Here is a 16,566-nt window from a genome sequence, read left to right as displayed (position 1 = left end):
TAACTTGTTAGTAAAACATTCCGTCTCGTGTAATTTTAGGGACCGTAAAGTTGACTGCTCTTTCGGATTCAACTTTTTCAATTTAATCAAAAAACCGTTCAATGTCATGTAATATTAATACTATTCAAATTCAGTGTTGTTTGAGGCTAATATTAAATTAAAATTACATGACAAAATCGTGTTCCATGTTATGTACCATTCTTTGTTTCCAATTTCAATGCTGTTGAGAATTCAAATTTCTTTGTCTGATGAAAAAAATCTGTATTATTATATCACATATGATGTAAATGAAAAGAAGCATCATAAATAACGGAATTTTACATTAGAAAATCGTGTTCTGTGTCATGTAATATTGATGTAACTAAAATTCAGTGCTGCTAAAGATTCACATTTGTTCGATTATGGAAATTTACAATACACAGAAAAAAAATCTGAATCCTTAAGAGCGCTGAAATTGAAAATCCCTAATATTACACGTCATTGAACGCGAATTCATAATGTAAATTTACAAAATCAAAAAGGTTGAACCATTAACAGCACTCAAATTTGAATCACACTAATATCACATGACACAGAACACGTTTTCATGATGTAAAATTCCGTCATTTATGATGCTTCTTTTTGTTTACATCATATAAGATGTAATTTTACAAATTTATATCATAGTGTGAACACTGAAAACGAAATTTATGAATATTACATGACAATGAATACGATTTTCGATGTATTCTTAGAAATGGTGATTTCTTAACAGCACTGAAATTTAAAATGAAAGTAACAAAACGTGTATAAGCAAAGATTTTTTTTCTCGTAAAATTAAATTAGACTGAATGTTATAATAACACGTAAAATAAAACCAACCGAAAAGGCGTTTTTACATAACATTCTGCATTAATTTGGTTCATCAGTCGAGTTCCGCGACATTAAGACAGATTCGCTTTTTAAATGACAAAATACGAGAGCGCAGCGATAGACTTTCTTGGTTTTAGTCGATTTGCTGCAGACAAACAGTAAACAAACACATCACAATTTGTGCATCACTTGTTTCAAGAGGTTTCAGGCAGGAGAATTTCCAGAGGTAAAGACAATTTAGTTTCATATTAATAGGATTATTTTTATGAAAAATTTATTTTGTTTCCTTTTTCAGCCTTCACTTGGTTGACAACGATGGCCCTGAAAGGATCGCTACCTAAATCTGGACCAGAAACTCTAACGAACATTGCGGCCGTATCGATGGTATCACTCCGATCCCGCCGTAAGTTCGTTCGTCACTTGTGGGTCATTTTCGCTGCCATATTGCACTGCTGTGTTGTTCATTTATTCGTATCGGTAAGTACTTTGAGTGGATCTTAAAATAAAGCAAAATATGCTAAATAATTTTCGTTTTTAGGTGTTCAAAGTATCCAGTAAATGGTTCGCGATAGGCGCTGCAAGTAGGGCATGTTGTTGGTGATCTTAGTCGTGTAGGCGATGGTGGTAGAGGTCGTAATCGAGACGATTTAAAATGTCGTCAAAAGACATGGTTACGTCAAAGGAATTCCCGAGATAGCCCAACAGTGTGGGCGTTAAATCTATTTTAACGAATGGTGCTGATTTCAATCAGTAAAGTTGTAATTAAGTGCTAATAGTTATACGTGATGTTGTGTGATATGATGATAATGTTAAGAAGAACATTTAGCTAATTATAAGCAACGATTTGATCAATAATATCAATACAAATAATGTGACAATTCTATGTTGCTGCTTTTTGTTTTATTCATTCATAGAAAATCCCCAAATTACAAAACAAATAAAAGAAGAAAAAGAATTCTAACCAATCGGAAAATTCAGTTCTTTTTTTGTTACATGCATTTTAATATTACATGCTCTTCAATATTACAGTACTTAATTTTATTGAACGTTGAATATTCACCTGGCACGGAAAATTCCGTCATATGTGATGCTTCTTTTTATTTACATCATATGTGATGTAATTTTCCTGATTTTTTTGGTAGTGTGTAGATAATCGCATTCCATGTCATGTAAAGTTAACGGATTTCCGTTTCAGTGCTGTTAAGGATTCAGTTTTTTTGCTGTGTAGTTACAACTTCTTCCATTTAGCATATTTGTACCCTGGATAACATACATATGTGAAATACAAATTTAAAAGTTGTTTTGATAATTTTTGGAGCAGCTTCTGTCAATTCTTGAGATGTATCATACGACATAATGAAAGCTCACGCGAGCTTTGTAAAAGCTAGCCAATAAGGTTTAAAAAAACGTTAAGAAATCAGATCGATTCGATGATACCTTAACGATGCCTTGTTTTGCTATGACAGAGAAATCAATACAATGTTATCCGTGCACTATGCTGAGTATGTTGTTTGTTTTCAATCAAAGTTAAATTTCAAAACTTAAAAAAAAATCTGTTTTCAAAATAATGATACCTAAATGATGCCTATTTTTGCAATCACTGAGAAATGAACACTTAAACTGTGCAAACTTTTCCGATGATGGACGAACTTGCTGTTTGTGTTCGTGTTCGATTCAATTTCAAACACCTAAATAAATTTGATTTTTCATCACAGAAAATGGAATACCAAATAATGCTATCATTTTGACCTCACTTTTCTACTCTACCGTAGTAAATGAAACCTTAATGATGCCTTCTTTTGTTATCTTAGAAAATGCAAAACCAAATAGTGCTTTCATTTTGGTCTCAATGCCTTATGTAGGTATTGATTTGGTATCATATTTCGTCATATTGATGCTTCAATGAAACCTTATGTTGGCATCGGGAAAAATGCGATGCTGAATTATGCTATCAGTTTGACATCGATGGCTTATTTTGGTTACTGTTTGCTATCGATTCAGGCATCAAAGTCTGCTCGGGATAGTAAACGTGTTTGTTCCTGCCGATGATGGTGGTAAACTCAGCATTAATAATTCAGCACCATAATCGTGCCCGCCGAGCCACTCTGGAGGGATATCAGGATCTACAAAATCCCAGGCTTGGATGCATCTACAGTATAGAAAAGCCGATTGAAAGGGTTTGTAATAAAATGTTTACCATCAGTAGTGGGGGGAAAAGTGCACGTGTGAAGGCCTCACACCCACACATTCCAAAGCATCCGACAAGTCCGTTCAACTATTGAAGCACTATTGAAGTTTTCATCCATGGGCGACTGAAAAGTCTGAACGATAAAATTTTAAAAAATGTTTTTTTTACCAATATTAGAGTTGAACCGAAAATTCAGCAAAGTTTTTAAAAGCAGATTAACAATTGAACCTGAATGAATAAAAACATTTATTCGGCCGTCAATGGTCAATTTCCAATCCGTTTCCGGAGCCTTTGAACTGGGGTCATGCTTGGCCGGACGTGATGATGTTTGCTTTTCACCGGAAGATGGTCGAGCTGTGGACCAGTCGTTGACACCTTTCCGGATGACTGGGCTGACTTTTCACCTGACTATTATCCCAGGTGACACTCGTTGTGAGTAAAGGTTAAGAGAAGGTTGTGACTATTAATCGCCCAATGGATTGTTAATCTTAACTTGAAACTCTTGAAGTCTAATTTTATTTTAACTTTTGTCATTTTATCTCGAAGGTACAAATTGAATGAACTTATCAAGCTCTAGAAAAGCATGTACTCCTGGGATCATTTTTCTAGCACAAAACACAATACAAGCTTCGGGCGGATGCAAGGGCCACAAGCTATAAAAGCCACATTCAAATTGATTTGAATTTTACCAGTATCGGATATCTTCCGGGCTAGAAAAACCGCATCGAATCTTCTCAAAAAATTGATTCCTGTTTTCGATTCGGTTTATCGATTGGAAACCTTTCCCTTCAGAGGAGATAAGGGATGCACCCCTCAGTTGTACACCCAAAGGTAATGTATCGATTGCGATTTTTTCCTCTGTCAAACGGTTTAGTAACGAAATTGTCGTCAACAGCAAATGCTGTCAGCGATGTGAAGAATTTCCAGAATTTCGAATTTCGAAGAATTTTGTACTGAAACAGTTATGAAGGTGATTTCCCATTTGAATGGTTTTTTCAAATGTTATAATTGTTTTTTTTCGCCAAAAGCTAGATTTTTACTGTTACTACGTAAGTACATAGGAACGTGATATTATTTAAAAAAAAAGGAAAGCCTAACAATATAAAATTAAACGTAGAAATTAAATCTTTTAATATTTTTGGGAACTTAAAAAGAAATAACTATTTTTTTGAGCTTTTTTGTTTTTCTGGAACTTTAAAAATAAAGTAATTTATATAAGGCTATGATCATTTAGTATCCGGGCACTTAACTTCGGTGATAGCTACGTTAATAGAGCTCGGATATGCAAAACTGCGATATTTACGATGCAAAAAGACATGGTAAAAAAAATTTTGAACAAATTTGCTCCTTTTACGCATTTTGCGCCTCGAAAATTTTTCATTGTTGACTTCAAAGCTCATGAACTGTTAATTTTTTCTTTTTTTTTTTTTTCGGACCAAATGGTTTAGTAGTATAAGGAGCCACTCTAGGATTCACACGAAGTTCAAACCAACCATCGGATTGCAGCCCTTGATCTTAAATATGGTAAAAAGTACATGGTTATTGGGGATAACTGAATGCAGACTCCTTAAATAATGCAAAAAATCCATTTCCGGCAGGCAAAAAGTGTTGCCTGACTAGTAGACACCAAGAAAATAACTAATAATGATCAGTTCCAGACCGCAATCTGTGCATCCGGTTTTTAAGCAATATGACAGATGCGTTCTGATGGACAAAAAAATTTATGTTAAAACCGGATTTAAGAGATCAAATTCTTCGAGATGCCTACTCATGAAGAGGACCATCCAGATTCCAATTGCTTTTTCCAGGTGAGTTTGTGTAAAATATCTTGATTTTGCAAAGGTTTTGCTTCAGTGATAAAAAAAATATATCAATACATGACTAAAAAGTGTGCTAAGATAAAAAAGAGATTTTATAAAAAAATAGAGTATTTCTTGAAATCATTAATGATTTTTTTTGTATTTTTACATTAAATGTCATATTAACACCTTCATTTCCTCCATAGAAAGATTTTCGATCAAATGAATAGTTTTTAAAATACACACGTTTGTTACTGCCCGGATTCTAATTGATCATAGCCTTACGACTTTACGCTTTGAACATATTTTGTGTGAAGATTTATCTAATAAATCCAAAGCTTTTAAGGCGGTCTCAATTTTAAAGAACAAACTTCTTTTAAATTTTTTGAACTGGTTCTACTTTTTAAAGTTGGGAAGTTTTCAAAATAACCATCAAAAAATCATTTTCAACCGTCAGAAGATGTTTGGGAATCATTATTTATGATTGATTAGAAAACTTTGAACGTATGTGTATTGTCTGTGATATGGGTATAAGTTGAAAGGGCTAAATTATAATAAGCCAAATTTCTTCGGCTTCCGCTGAACTTCAAATGCTGCAAACTAATGGAACAAATGAATCCCCTGCAGTATAAGTATTGGGTAAAATTTGAAAACTGCCAAGCCCGGACCGGTTGCTCAAATTTCATTTGAAAAATGCACGTATTTTTCTTGAATTTATTCACTTATTTTGTCAAATCAAACGAAGATAATTTTGTTGTCAATTTTTCTAATTATGCCTCAAAAACAAAATTTGTTGAGTAGCAAGTTTCATAAAAATAATAATGAATGGTTTTTTGGAAGCTTTAAATACGATTTAAAATCTGCCTATGATTTTTGAAAAAAAAAACATTTTTTTCAATTTTTTTTTTATTTTTGTTGAGTAATTCCTGGGTTTTGACAAAATTTGGTTTTTATATAAAGTTGTTTGGATTTATCCGGTCCAGATACGTGCTGAAAAATTTCTGGCAACCTAAGTTTGGGTTAAAAGGCTAGGCTATAAAGAAGTCGAATTTCAAAATCTGACGCCATCTTGAACTCCAAGATGCTGTAAATGACTAAAAATCGCATGAAACTTCCAAAATATGAGCCTATTGGGTGATAGGACTAAACGAATATAAATCGAATTTCACTTTCGGATGCCATCTTGACCTCCAAGATGGCGGCTCCCGCTGAACTTCAACATTTTGTTAATCACTGAAAATCGCATAAAACATCCACAATATATGGTGAAAGGGCCCAACGACTCTAAATTGCTTTTATGAATAAATCATATTTCATATTTCGATGTTGACTTATCTTATTTAGTTATGATTTATTACTATGGATCTCGTTAAATCCAGTTATGAGTATAGTTACAGTTTTATTTAAACGCATATTAATCTTACTAGTTTTTTTTCTTATTTTGTTTTTTTTTTCTTTTTTGTTTTACCTTTGAAAGCTTATAATTTGAGTTTTAAAAAGGTAAATTTTTATTTTTAAATTGCGACCCAGAGATGGGTCTTGACTCAAACATTCAGTCAGCGAAACTTTTTTTTTTTTGTAGAGAAATGAATCTATCTTAGATGAAATTTCATCATTTTTCGCATGTTTTTCAACATCCATTTTCTCTTATGTAGTCCCTGAAATTTCATCTAAGTTGGATTCATTTCTCTACGTAAATTTTTATTTCCAAAGGAATTTAGTTTAAAAATGTTAAATTATATTTTTTTCTCGATGCCTCGCAAACAAACCTAGCACAAAATCAAAGCATTTGAGAGTTAACAGGTTGTTTTATGGGATACTTCAATAGTTCTTCCGTATGTGATTAGATACAGTGATATTTTTTGTTATATTGTGTATTTTTTTATTAGTTAAAATGTAGCGACATTATAAGAAGAAAAATAGCTAGGAATTCTATCAAATTTTAGAATTAAAAAAAATAAAATGTGAATTTTGGGAAGGCCCAGAGAATTGTATGATGATTTCAAATTTCAAATTTCATGTGATCTTGAAGTCTCAATCTTCTAGGCAATGTTTACCAAATTTGCCCCTAAATGTATGCAGCACCATCGTCCAACTTTCAATTACGAATGTTTTTGAATCGGGAATTCTGACGATCCATTTTCCGGGCATTCTCGCGATCCCGGAAAAATATAAATTGAAGATTTTAACACTCTACTGCATACAAAACCTTAGCTTCATGCAAGAAGTAATGATATAACGAAGGACCCAAAAACTAAGTGCTTTAAACAACAATTTTGACTGATTCTTGGTGCAAAAATTTGAAATAATTAAGGAAGATGTTCTACTATCGATAAACGTAAGCTAGCTAGATTTTAAGCTATTTATCAAATCTTGAAGGTTTTCAGATAACTAACCTTTTGTTTCAAAATATGTCATTTCTTTGCCGATGATTTTGCTGCTGTCAACAGTTTGCGAAAGGGAGTTTTATATGATGAATTTTGCACAATAGAACATTGAGTTTCTTTTCTTAACGTGTCTATATTTAAACTGTTTGGTTTTATGGATTTTTTGTTGTTTTCACTTGTACACTAAGTTTTTGATCATAAGGTTTTTTTTAAATCAATGTTTTAACCAGTATTGAGGGAAAAAAAATAATCTGGAGTAAGATTTATCACTTTTTTTTTAATATTTTTCGATTTTTTTTTGTAAACGGGAATGTGACATGTTTCATATTTTAAAAACCAGTAATTGAATTTATTGTTTATCAGTGCGAAAAGACATACCCTTGTTAAACAGCTTATAACTTTTTTTCCTTATAAGATACGAAGTTACGGTCTTGGACAAAGTTGTTCAGCGGAAAGTTTCCTTTAGGAATTTTATAAATTGGCACAAAAACCATCAACTGGTTCGGTTCCACAGACGGAACAAAAATGATGATGATTTTTCAGTACATAATATTTAATTTTCCCATAAAAACCTAAAAGTTCAAATTTACTCATGTAAACGTTACTTAAAAATTTTGTAAAAAATCGTGGATGAGTTTTGGACCAAGACAAAGCTTTTTAGACCCCAGGGTTCGAGAAATTTCAAAATGACCCCAAATCGACTCAGTCTAATGGACAATGATGCTGCATAAATTAGGGGGCTAAATTTTTTAACATTACTTATATCATTTTCACAACAAAAACAATTGAAATTTCGCCTTCATTTAAATTCCTAGGCCCTCGCACTGTTCCTCTTTTATTTTTACCTTCAAAATTTATCAGCCAGTCCTAGATTGGCTCACTCTTGAAAAATGTCTCTATTTTTTAAACATCAAAAATTCACCTCAAACTACAACAAAAACTACACATTTACTAAGGAGAAAAGTTGAACTCTCGCATAAATCAACCTGTTTGCTTCTAAACGCTTTAATTTCATCAGGACGGGTGTTTGTTTGCGAGCCTTCGAAAAAATAGAAACTTCTAGATTTTAAAATAACATTTTTACGTACATTTGCAATTTTAAGAAACAAACCCGACTTTTCCCAATTTGAAATTCCACTTAGGTATTGGTTTTTAAACGTAGAAAAAAGTTTTGAGAGATTTTAACATTAGACTTAGTTATTGATGATTATCTGAAAAAAAAATCATGTTGATCAAAGCTACCCCGGTGATCAATGTTACTCCGTTGTACGGTAATTTAGCACTTTTTATTGGCTCCGGTAGCTCCCGGGACTCAGGAATTCCCGATTATTTTTGTATTCCCGAGAAATCCCAGGTAAGACACTCTAATGCTGATCAAAAGAACCTCAAAACATGAAATTTGAATTTGTGTTAATCATTTGATCGTAGTCACTAATGTGATTTAAATATTTTTCAATCAATGAAAATTTACTATAAGCATACAGTGACAGTTCAAGACGAGCACCATCTTGAAAAAGGCCTCAGCCCTTACCTCAAACCGTGTATGCTTATGATCAATTTTGAAAAAAAGCACATATAAAATGCAATTTCCTCATACCGATATTGAGAAATACGTTCCATCAAAAATCAACTCTGAGATGTTGAAGCTTTGATTTTGCATGACGCAAAGTGGTGCCAAATGGAGTAATTTATTTTCAAAAGCTATTAAATGCTTTTATGAAACATGTTAGATTTTAATTTTTAATTTTTTTGTTCTTTTCGATTCCGTCAGTTTTTCGAGTATATTTTTTTTTTATTTTTTTCCAGCGACCATGATGGTTGCAGTATTGAGATGTGATCAGGAAAAGTTTATGACATAGTTATGTGTTAGCCATATTATGAGCATCTTTTAGACTGCTAGTCAAGATTTTTGGTAGAAAATAGTTATTTATTTTTATTATTTATTTACATAGTATTAGTACGACATAACTTGACGAACATAATTCCTAAAATTCACTCGGTTCATAGCAACCGTTCTCCAATTTCTTGGGCACCCCACGTTCGCCAGATCACGCTCCACTTGGTCTAACCACCTCGCTCGTTGCGCCCCCGCTCGTCTTGTTCCTAGGATCCAGGATAGACAATCACCTTGTCGAAGCCCCCTGCGCGATTCGAATGAACTCGACAATTCACCCGAGATCCGCACACAGCACTGCGTTCCATCCATCGTCGCCTTGATCAGTCTGATCAGCTTCCCGGAAAAGCCGTTCTCGCCCATGATTTTCCATAGCTCGTTACGGTCGATCGTGTCGTATGCGGCTTTGAAGTCGATGAATAGATGGTGCGTAGGGACTTGGTGTTCCCGCCATTTTTGGAGGATTTGCCGTAATGTGAATATCTGGTCCGTCGTTGACCGTCCCTCCATGAAGCCGGCCTGGTGACTTCCCACGAATCTGTTTGCTTGTGGCGTTAGGCGGCGGAGTAGGATTCGGGACAACACTTTGTAGGCGGCATTGAGCACAGTGATCGCTCGGTAGTTCTCACAGTCCAATTTGTCGCCCTTCTTGTAGATGGGGCATATTACCCCCTCCTTCCACACCTCCGGTAGCTGTTCCACGTCCCAGATCCGGACTATCAACCGGTGTAGGCAATCGGCCAACCTGTCCGGGCCCATTTTGATGAGTTCAGCTGCGATGCCATCCTTCCCAGCCAACTTGTTTCTATTCAGCTGGCGAACGGCTTCCTTAACTTCACTCGTCGTTTGGAGTGGCTCCTCTTCGTCGTTGGCTACGCCGGCGATGTACCTTCCCCCACCGTCTTGATATCCTACATGTGCGCCGTTCAGGTGTTCATCGGAGTGCTGCTTCCACCTTTTGATCACCTCACGATTGTCCGTCAGGATACCCCCGTCCTTATCCCGGCACATTTCGGCTTGCGGCACGAAGCCTTTGCGGGATGCGTTGAGTTTCTGATAGAACTTTCGTGTTTCTTGGGAACGATGCAGCTGCTCCAGCTCCTCGAGCTCCTCCTCCTCCAGGCGGCGCTTTTTCTCCTGGAAAAGTCGGACTCGCTGCCTCTTCCGCTGTCGGTGATTTTCCACATTTCGACGGGTGCCTCTTTGCACTACTGCCGCCCGCGCGGCATTCTCTTCGTCCATCACCCTCCTACACTCCTCGTCGAACCAGTCGTTCGTCGAGATCGCTCCACATAACTGATGACGTTCTCCGCAGCACTGTTGATGGCTGTTTTGATGGTATCCCAACAGTCCTCAAGAGGGGCTTCGTCAAGCTCACCCTCTGCCGGCAGCGCTGCTTCGACCGATTGCGCGTAGTCTGCCGCGACCTCAGGTTGCTTCAGTCGCGCGATATTTAACCGAGGCGGGCGCCGGTTTCGCGTGTTGTTTACTATGGAGAGTTTTGGGCGCATCTTCACCATCACCAGATAATGGTCCGACTCGATGTTGGCGCCCCGACAGGATCTGACGTCGATGATGTCCGAGAAGTGCTGGCTGTCGATCAAAACGTGGTCGATCTGTGATTGAGTTTGGTACGGTGATCTCCAGGTGTACTTGTGTGGGAGGCAGTGCTGAAAAAAGGTACTACGTACGGCCAATATCGGCCGAAATCAATAAGTCTGAGGCCGTTTTCGTTGGTCAGCTGGTGCGCACTGAACCTTCCAATTGTCGGTTTGAATTCCTCCTCCTGGCCGACCTGAGCGTTAAAATCCCCGATGACGATCTTGATATCATGTTTTGGGCAACGGTCGTACTCACGCTCCAGCTGCGCGAAAAATTCGTCTTTGTCGTCACCGGTACTTTCGAGGTGAGGGCTGTGCACGTTGATGATGCTGATGTTGAAGAATCGGCCCTTGATTCTCAACCGGCACATTCGTGAGTTGATCGGCCACCACCCGATCACGCGCTTTTGCATCTTTCCCATCACTATAAAAGCTGTTCCAAGCTCGTGTGTGTTGCCGCAGCTCTGGTAGATGGCACGACCATCTGGGTACGTTCGTACCGTGGAGCCCTTCCAGCATACCTCCTGCAGCGCTACGATGTCGAATTTGCGGCTCTTCAATTCGTTGGAGAGCACGTGGGTACTGCCCACAAAATTTAGAGATCGGCAGTTCCATGTTCCAAGTTTCCAATCGCTAGTCCCTTTTCGTCGCGTGGGTCTTTGCCGATTTCCATCCGAAATTTGTTGTTCGTTGTTCGTTGCTTATGTTTTTTTGTAGTCACAGACTCGCAAGGCCCGCAGCTAACCCCACTATCTCGCAGGAGGACCGTCGTGATGTTGCTGTTTTGGGTCCCGAACACCACCAGGACGCTGTTGCACTCCGCACGCCGCCCCTGACATGGAGAACAGACGCGTACGAAGCCCCCTAACTCAGTCTGCATGCGACCAAAGCATCCACCGGGGTTGGGTTCCCGATCTCCGCTAAGGTTGCTCGCACCCCAGCTAGCACCACGGGGAGGTAGAGAATCGGAGTTGCAGACAAGAGGTGATATGACCACTACCCGACGGTTGGGTGTATGGGGTCTCCAGTTGCACATTGTCTACCGTTCACTAGCCAGGTAGAAAATAGTATCTTAAACTAAATATTAATTTCTATGCAAAAAAAAAGATTTTTAAAAAATCGCGAAAAATTTGTTTTCATAAATATAATTGTAATTCTTGACATAATGACATCGCAAACATAATGGTATTGATTGAAAACGAGCCTGGAAAAATATTTTCAAATACTTATAAGAGCAATGAAAATAGCTGAAATTTGACGTTTCTCACGCAAGCGAAGGATGAGTTCCTCATTTCTGAGTTGTTAATCATTAGTGCAGTAAATTTGGACAGACTTTTTAAAAGAAATAAATTAGGGATTGGTTGTGATTTACCGTTTCAATAAACCATGAATTGAAGTCGTATTTCGTTTTCTGACGCCATCTTGAAATCCAAGATGGCGGCTTCCGCTGAACCTCAAATGTATTAAATGACTAAAAATCGCATAAAATCCCCACAATATGAGTATTGGGAGAAAGAGTTTAACTAAATGAAGTCGAATTTTACAATCTGACGCCATCTTGAAATCCTTAATGGCGCCATTTTGAAATCCTAGCTGACGAGCTGAAGATAATGACTTCCGTTAATCATTGAAACACTGTATTTTGTCAAAAACCTTATTAAAATTCAATAAACTTTTCGAAAAAATGTTTGACAAAAGAATGAATGAGAACATAATTGCAAAAAAGACGAAATATTTAGATATTTAAAATTTAGACTTTGTTATTGATGATTATGTGAAAAAAAAAATCATGTAGGTCAAAGTTTCCCCATTTTACGGTAAGTATTCGTACATAAATAAAAATAAACTATTGTGCTAAGAAATTCCGTTTTTTTTTCAATATCTGACAATTTTTGTATTTTATAGTTTCCCATTCAAGTTTAATCTCACCCTCCGAATTCAGTGTGTATTTAGGTTTGACCAATTCTACCGTAAGGCACTCAATCGTCATCATTCTTCGAATTCATTCATTCATTTGATTCACTCGGTTTCCTTTGGCTGGTTTGACCGAACTGGACCGGGCCTGATGCCCTAGATATAGAAACAACGGTCACCGGATCAGTTGTTTGCTTTCTCAATTTTCATCAACGAATGACCGGAGGAGGAAGCCGAACTTTCCGATCTGTCCGGTGGTTGACCGCAGGAGTTCTAATGTTTAATTTTACAATTCCGTATTTCCTCCGGCTGAGGCATTTGATGCGGTTAGTTGGTCCGGCTCATTGGAGGAAATGCTGGAAATGTTTTCCTTTTTTGGTGGATAGCTTGTTTGAAATTAATCAACGGAACATTTGGGCAGTATAGTTTCAAGATGGTTGATTTATGCTATTATAACGTTTAATTTATCTCCTAGCTTCCGCTAAATTTATTAATTTACGATACTTTTGAGTTTCTCACACTCTGTGAAATCATTTTTAGAAAAATGGAGAAATAAAATTAGAGTAGACTATTGCTCGCAGTTTAAAAAAACCAGTAAAAATTCGAATGGTTCAGCAATATGGACTCCCGTGCCTCAAGTTTTGTTCATCACATTTTAGAAGATCTTTTTACATCAACGTTCACCAACAAGCCGTGCGATCTACCGTGGTATATTCCGAAACACTTCTACGATGCATCGGAAGCCCTGGAACCTAAGCCTGAGGCACCATCGCTTTTCGTCCCCGTTCTGAATCCCTGCGAAATTCCATCAATCTCGGAAACCTTCCCGGATCCATCGCCGGAACAACCCTTGAGGGATGCACTCCTAAACACCGTCCTAGCCCTGTCCCGGTGCCTTGGCATCCGGATCATAATGTTCGCATCCTTGCGTGGCGGAACCGTGAAGAGATTCCGGGAGCTTACCGGAGCCAAGGGAGACGAGCAGCATCGGTTAATTATTTTGGTTTCCGCAAGACAGCTACGGCAATGCGAAAGTCTGCGGCAAATGCAAGGAATCGAAACGCTCACATATGAGGACGATGCTGCCGATGGGGATTGCAATGACGCTTCCCGCAGGAAGTTACTTCATGAAGCAAAACTGGAGCACATTGCAGGGATAGGATTATCTGCTTTGCGAGAAGACCCGGACCTGCTGGAGGGAACGCCCGTTATCTTTTGCTTCAGATCCTTTCTGGGTGCTGAGTGCATTAATGCGTATCAAATTTTAAAGATATGATTCAAGTGATAAAATTTTCTCAAAGAATTTTATGATTCTAGCCCGTTTGCAATTTGAAACCAATCCCAAAATTTGTGCTATAAAGCTCATCCAGTGTGATTGTCTAAATTGATGTTAAGCTCATAATTCGTCCCGTCTCGACCAACCATCCAGCCAGTGCTTTTTGCGTCAACTTGTCATAATTCTTCAGCAAAGTTTTCCGAAGTAACATGATCCACCTACTTGGAGTCCATAAAATGGAACACTGGAAAGCCGCCACCCAAAACTTCGCCCTGTCTAAGCACGTAAATGTCTCCGGAAAGATTTTGGCGGTAAGTGGCATCTTCATAGCGTGACTTTCCTTCCGATTTCTATCACAGGCACCTTTTCCTTCCACTTTCCATGGCTGCAGCTAATATTTCTGTACTCGGAACAACAAGATTAGTAGCTCGACTGCCATTCCAGAACTCTGGTCTAAATCCAGCTTGTTTGCTAGGGACCATCGTTAGTACAAATAAGGGGGTTATATTTTTATCCAATATTTTCGATAACGGAGAGTCAGACACAGAGTGAGCTAAGACAACAAAAGTGCACCATGGAATATGTATTTAGGTAATGGTTATAATTGGCTTTCAAAATCCTTGAAAATTACTAACTTAAATCAATTATAGAGCTACAAAGCAAACAATTGGCCACTGTTAACTTCATATTTTTACGAACTCACCCGAAGTAGAAAAATGCAGGTGTTTAAAAACAGAAATATTTTCTTAGTTTTTTTTCAATATCAGTATCAGTCTGATTATTTTTATCACAGAGAACAGACGTACAAGCTCGAACAAAAAATCTTCAAAAAAGTGTGTAAAATTTCAAATGCTGACATCCAAAAAATACGTTGAAAATTGACTTGAAACAGTGCCAACTATGGCGCCGTTCAAAAGCTACTAATCAAATTTTTAAGTGCCCAGTTTTCGAAAAGGCGTAATCGTATATGAACTCTTTAATGGTTAAAACTAATGCCGCTCTAAAATAGACGATTTTAATTTATTGCTAGATAAATGCAATAAGAGTTTCCTTTGACAGGACAGATTTTCAATTCCTTTATTTTATACGGTACTTACGGTTACTTTTCTTCACCCATTATCAGATGTCCCCCAAAGTTGTTTCATTTTTCGAAAAAACTTAATAGGTAAAAACCGTATAAAAAGTACCGGTGATAAACTTTTATGAACTTCTTTATTTTTGCACTACTGAGGAAGTCGAAAAAAAACAGTTTTACAATAAGTTTTTGCACTTCTTGAACGGTTATCGTCAGAGGACGAATCGTCTATATATCTAGTCAATGAGGAACATTCTTTACGATCAGTTTTACCCATCAGAACTGATTCTAGACATCTCAATGGATTACTTTCAAGTGTCAGTTTTGCATCCCATTGTCCAAAATTCAGCACTTCCAGCTTCCAGGCAATAGCGATTAACTTTTAAGATATTTTTCCATTATGCAACCGAATGAAAGTGTTAGGAAACTTTAACAGCAAGTTTCTTGAAACATGCCAAATAGTTCATACGACCTGTTCAAAACTGACCAAAATTTAGTTTTTTTTCTCAGTTTGGTTTTGACAGTTCTCTTTGGTGTGTTTGGAGACATCTGGTGGCCCAGCCAAAAAACAAAAAATGGATCAAAACGATCGTTGGAAATTTTACACAAGTTTCGGGGGTCAGCTTGTACGTCTGTTCTCAGTGTTTTTATGAAGTGTGTTCCACAAAACTGTTTCATTTTAAGTGACTCGAAACTCTGTTAAACATAGTTTGTATGAATAAGTTTGGCCTGAGAAGATATCGTTAAAAACTGTAAATTTTTACAATTTTTTTTTATAACTTTTAAGGATAAGCTTCCACGATGTTGATGTCCTCAACAAAATTACTACATTTTTAAACTGCCTTAAAACTTGTCAAGAAGATGACTGCTTTCAAATAAAAATAACAAAGACAATAATTTTTAGAATGAAAAACACATGAATTTCTATGGCAACAAAATTGATAATTTTTCCGAAAAAAAAGGGTCAATTTCCAATTATCTTTTGTTCAAACACCTCTCTCAGTTGTAGTATTTAGGAATAGCGCTTGTCAAAAAGGTTTCATTAGTTGGGCTGTAGAGGGATAAATTACTTCAATTTTATAACTTTGTTTACTTATTTGATTTTTGAAAGTTAGTTGTCCCATTATGATTCAATTGAAAATTTAAAAAATTAGGAGCTAAGAATTTTAAGCAAATAGGTAGTAAAAATTCAACCATTTGCTCGTGGTAAATGTAGGCATTCAAGGGCAAATTAGTGAATTTTCCAAGATGGAATCAAATGGAATCAATAAGGTCGTTCCAAAAATCGACAATATAAATTTTGTAGATTTGTCAAAAAAAAAAACTGGCCATTAAGTTTCAGCTTGATTCGGACTCGATTTTGAGTTTTAAAGTTTCAGTATTTTTACTTCCGAATCAATCAACTAACGCGAACGGAAAAGTTGAAAACAGACATTTTAATTTTGATGCCAAGTAACTAAAAAATGCATAAAATATGGAGATTTGGTGTTCAAAAATTTTTAGTGAAAAATCGACTTTCTGGGCTTGGCCATATTTCGGAAAACCGGTATGAAATGTTTCAAAGTTGCCCTATTTATAAA

At 36.8% G+C, this 16,566-nt stretch overlaps 1 protein-coding gene and 1 long non-coding RNA gene across 2 annotated transcripts in view; both read left to right on the top strand.

Annotated features, from left to right (window-relative positions):
- The window catches only part of LOC129741151 (uncharacterized), a 380,499-nt gene that overhangs the window by 194,893 nt on the left and 169,040 nt on the right, over window positions 1–16,566 (top strand). The window lies entirely within an intron of this gene.
- On the top strand, window positions 817–1,621 carry LOC129744203 (uncharacterized). The gene is made up of 3 exons (XR_008736850.1): window positions 817–1,078; window positions 1,148–1,329; window positions 1,391–1,621. It is a non-coding gene; the product is annotated as an uncharacterized LOC129744203 (long non-coding RNA).

This window comes from Uranotaenia lowii, chromosome 2 (genome assembly GCF_029784155.1).
Source record: "Uranotaenia lowii strain MFRU-FL chromosome 2, ASM2978415v1, whole genome shotgun sequence".
NCBI classification, from domain to species: domain Eukaryota; kingdom Metazoa; phylum Arthropoda; class Insecta; order Diptera; family Culicidae; genus Uranotaenia; species Uranotaenia lowii.
This window is presented reverse-complemented; position numbering and strand designations above follow the sequence as displayed.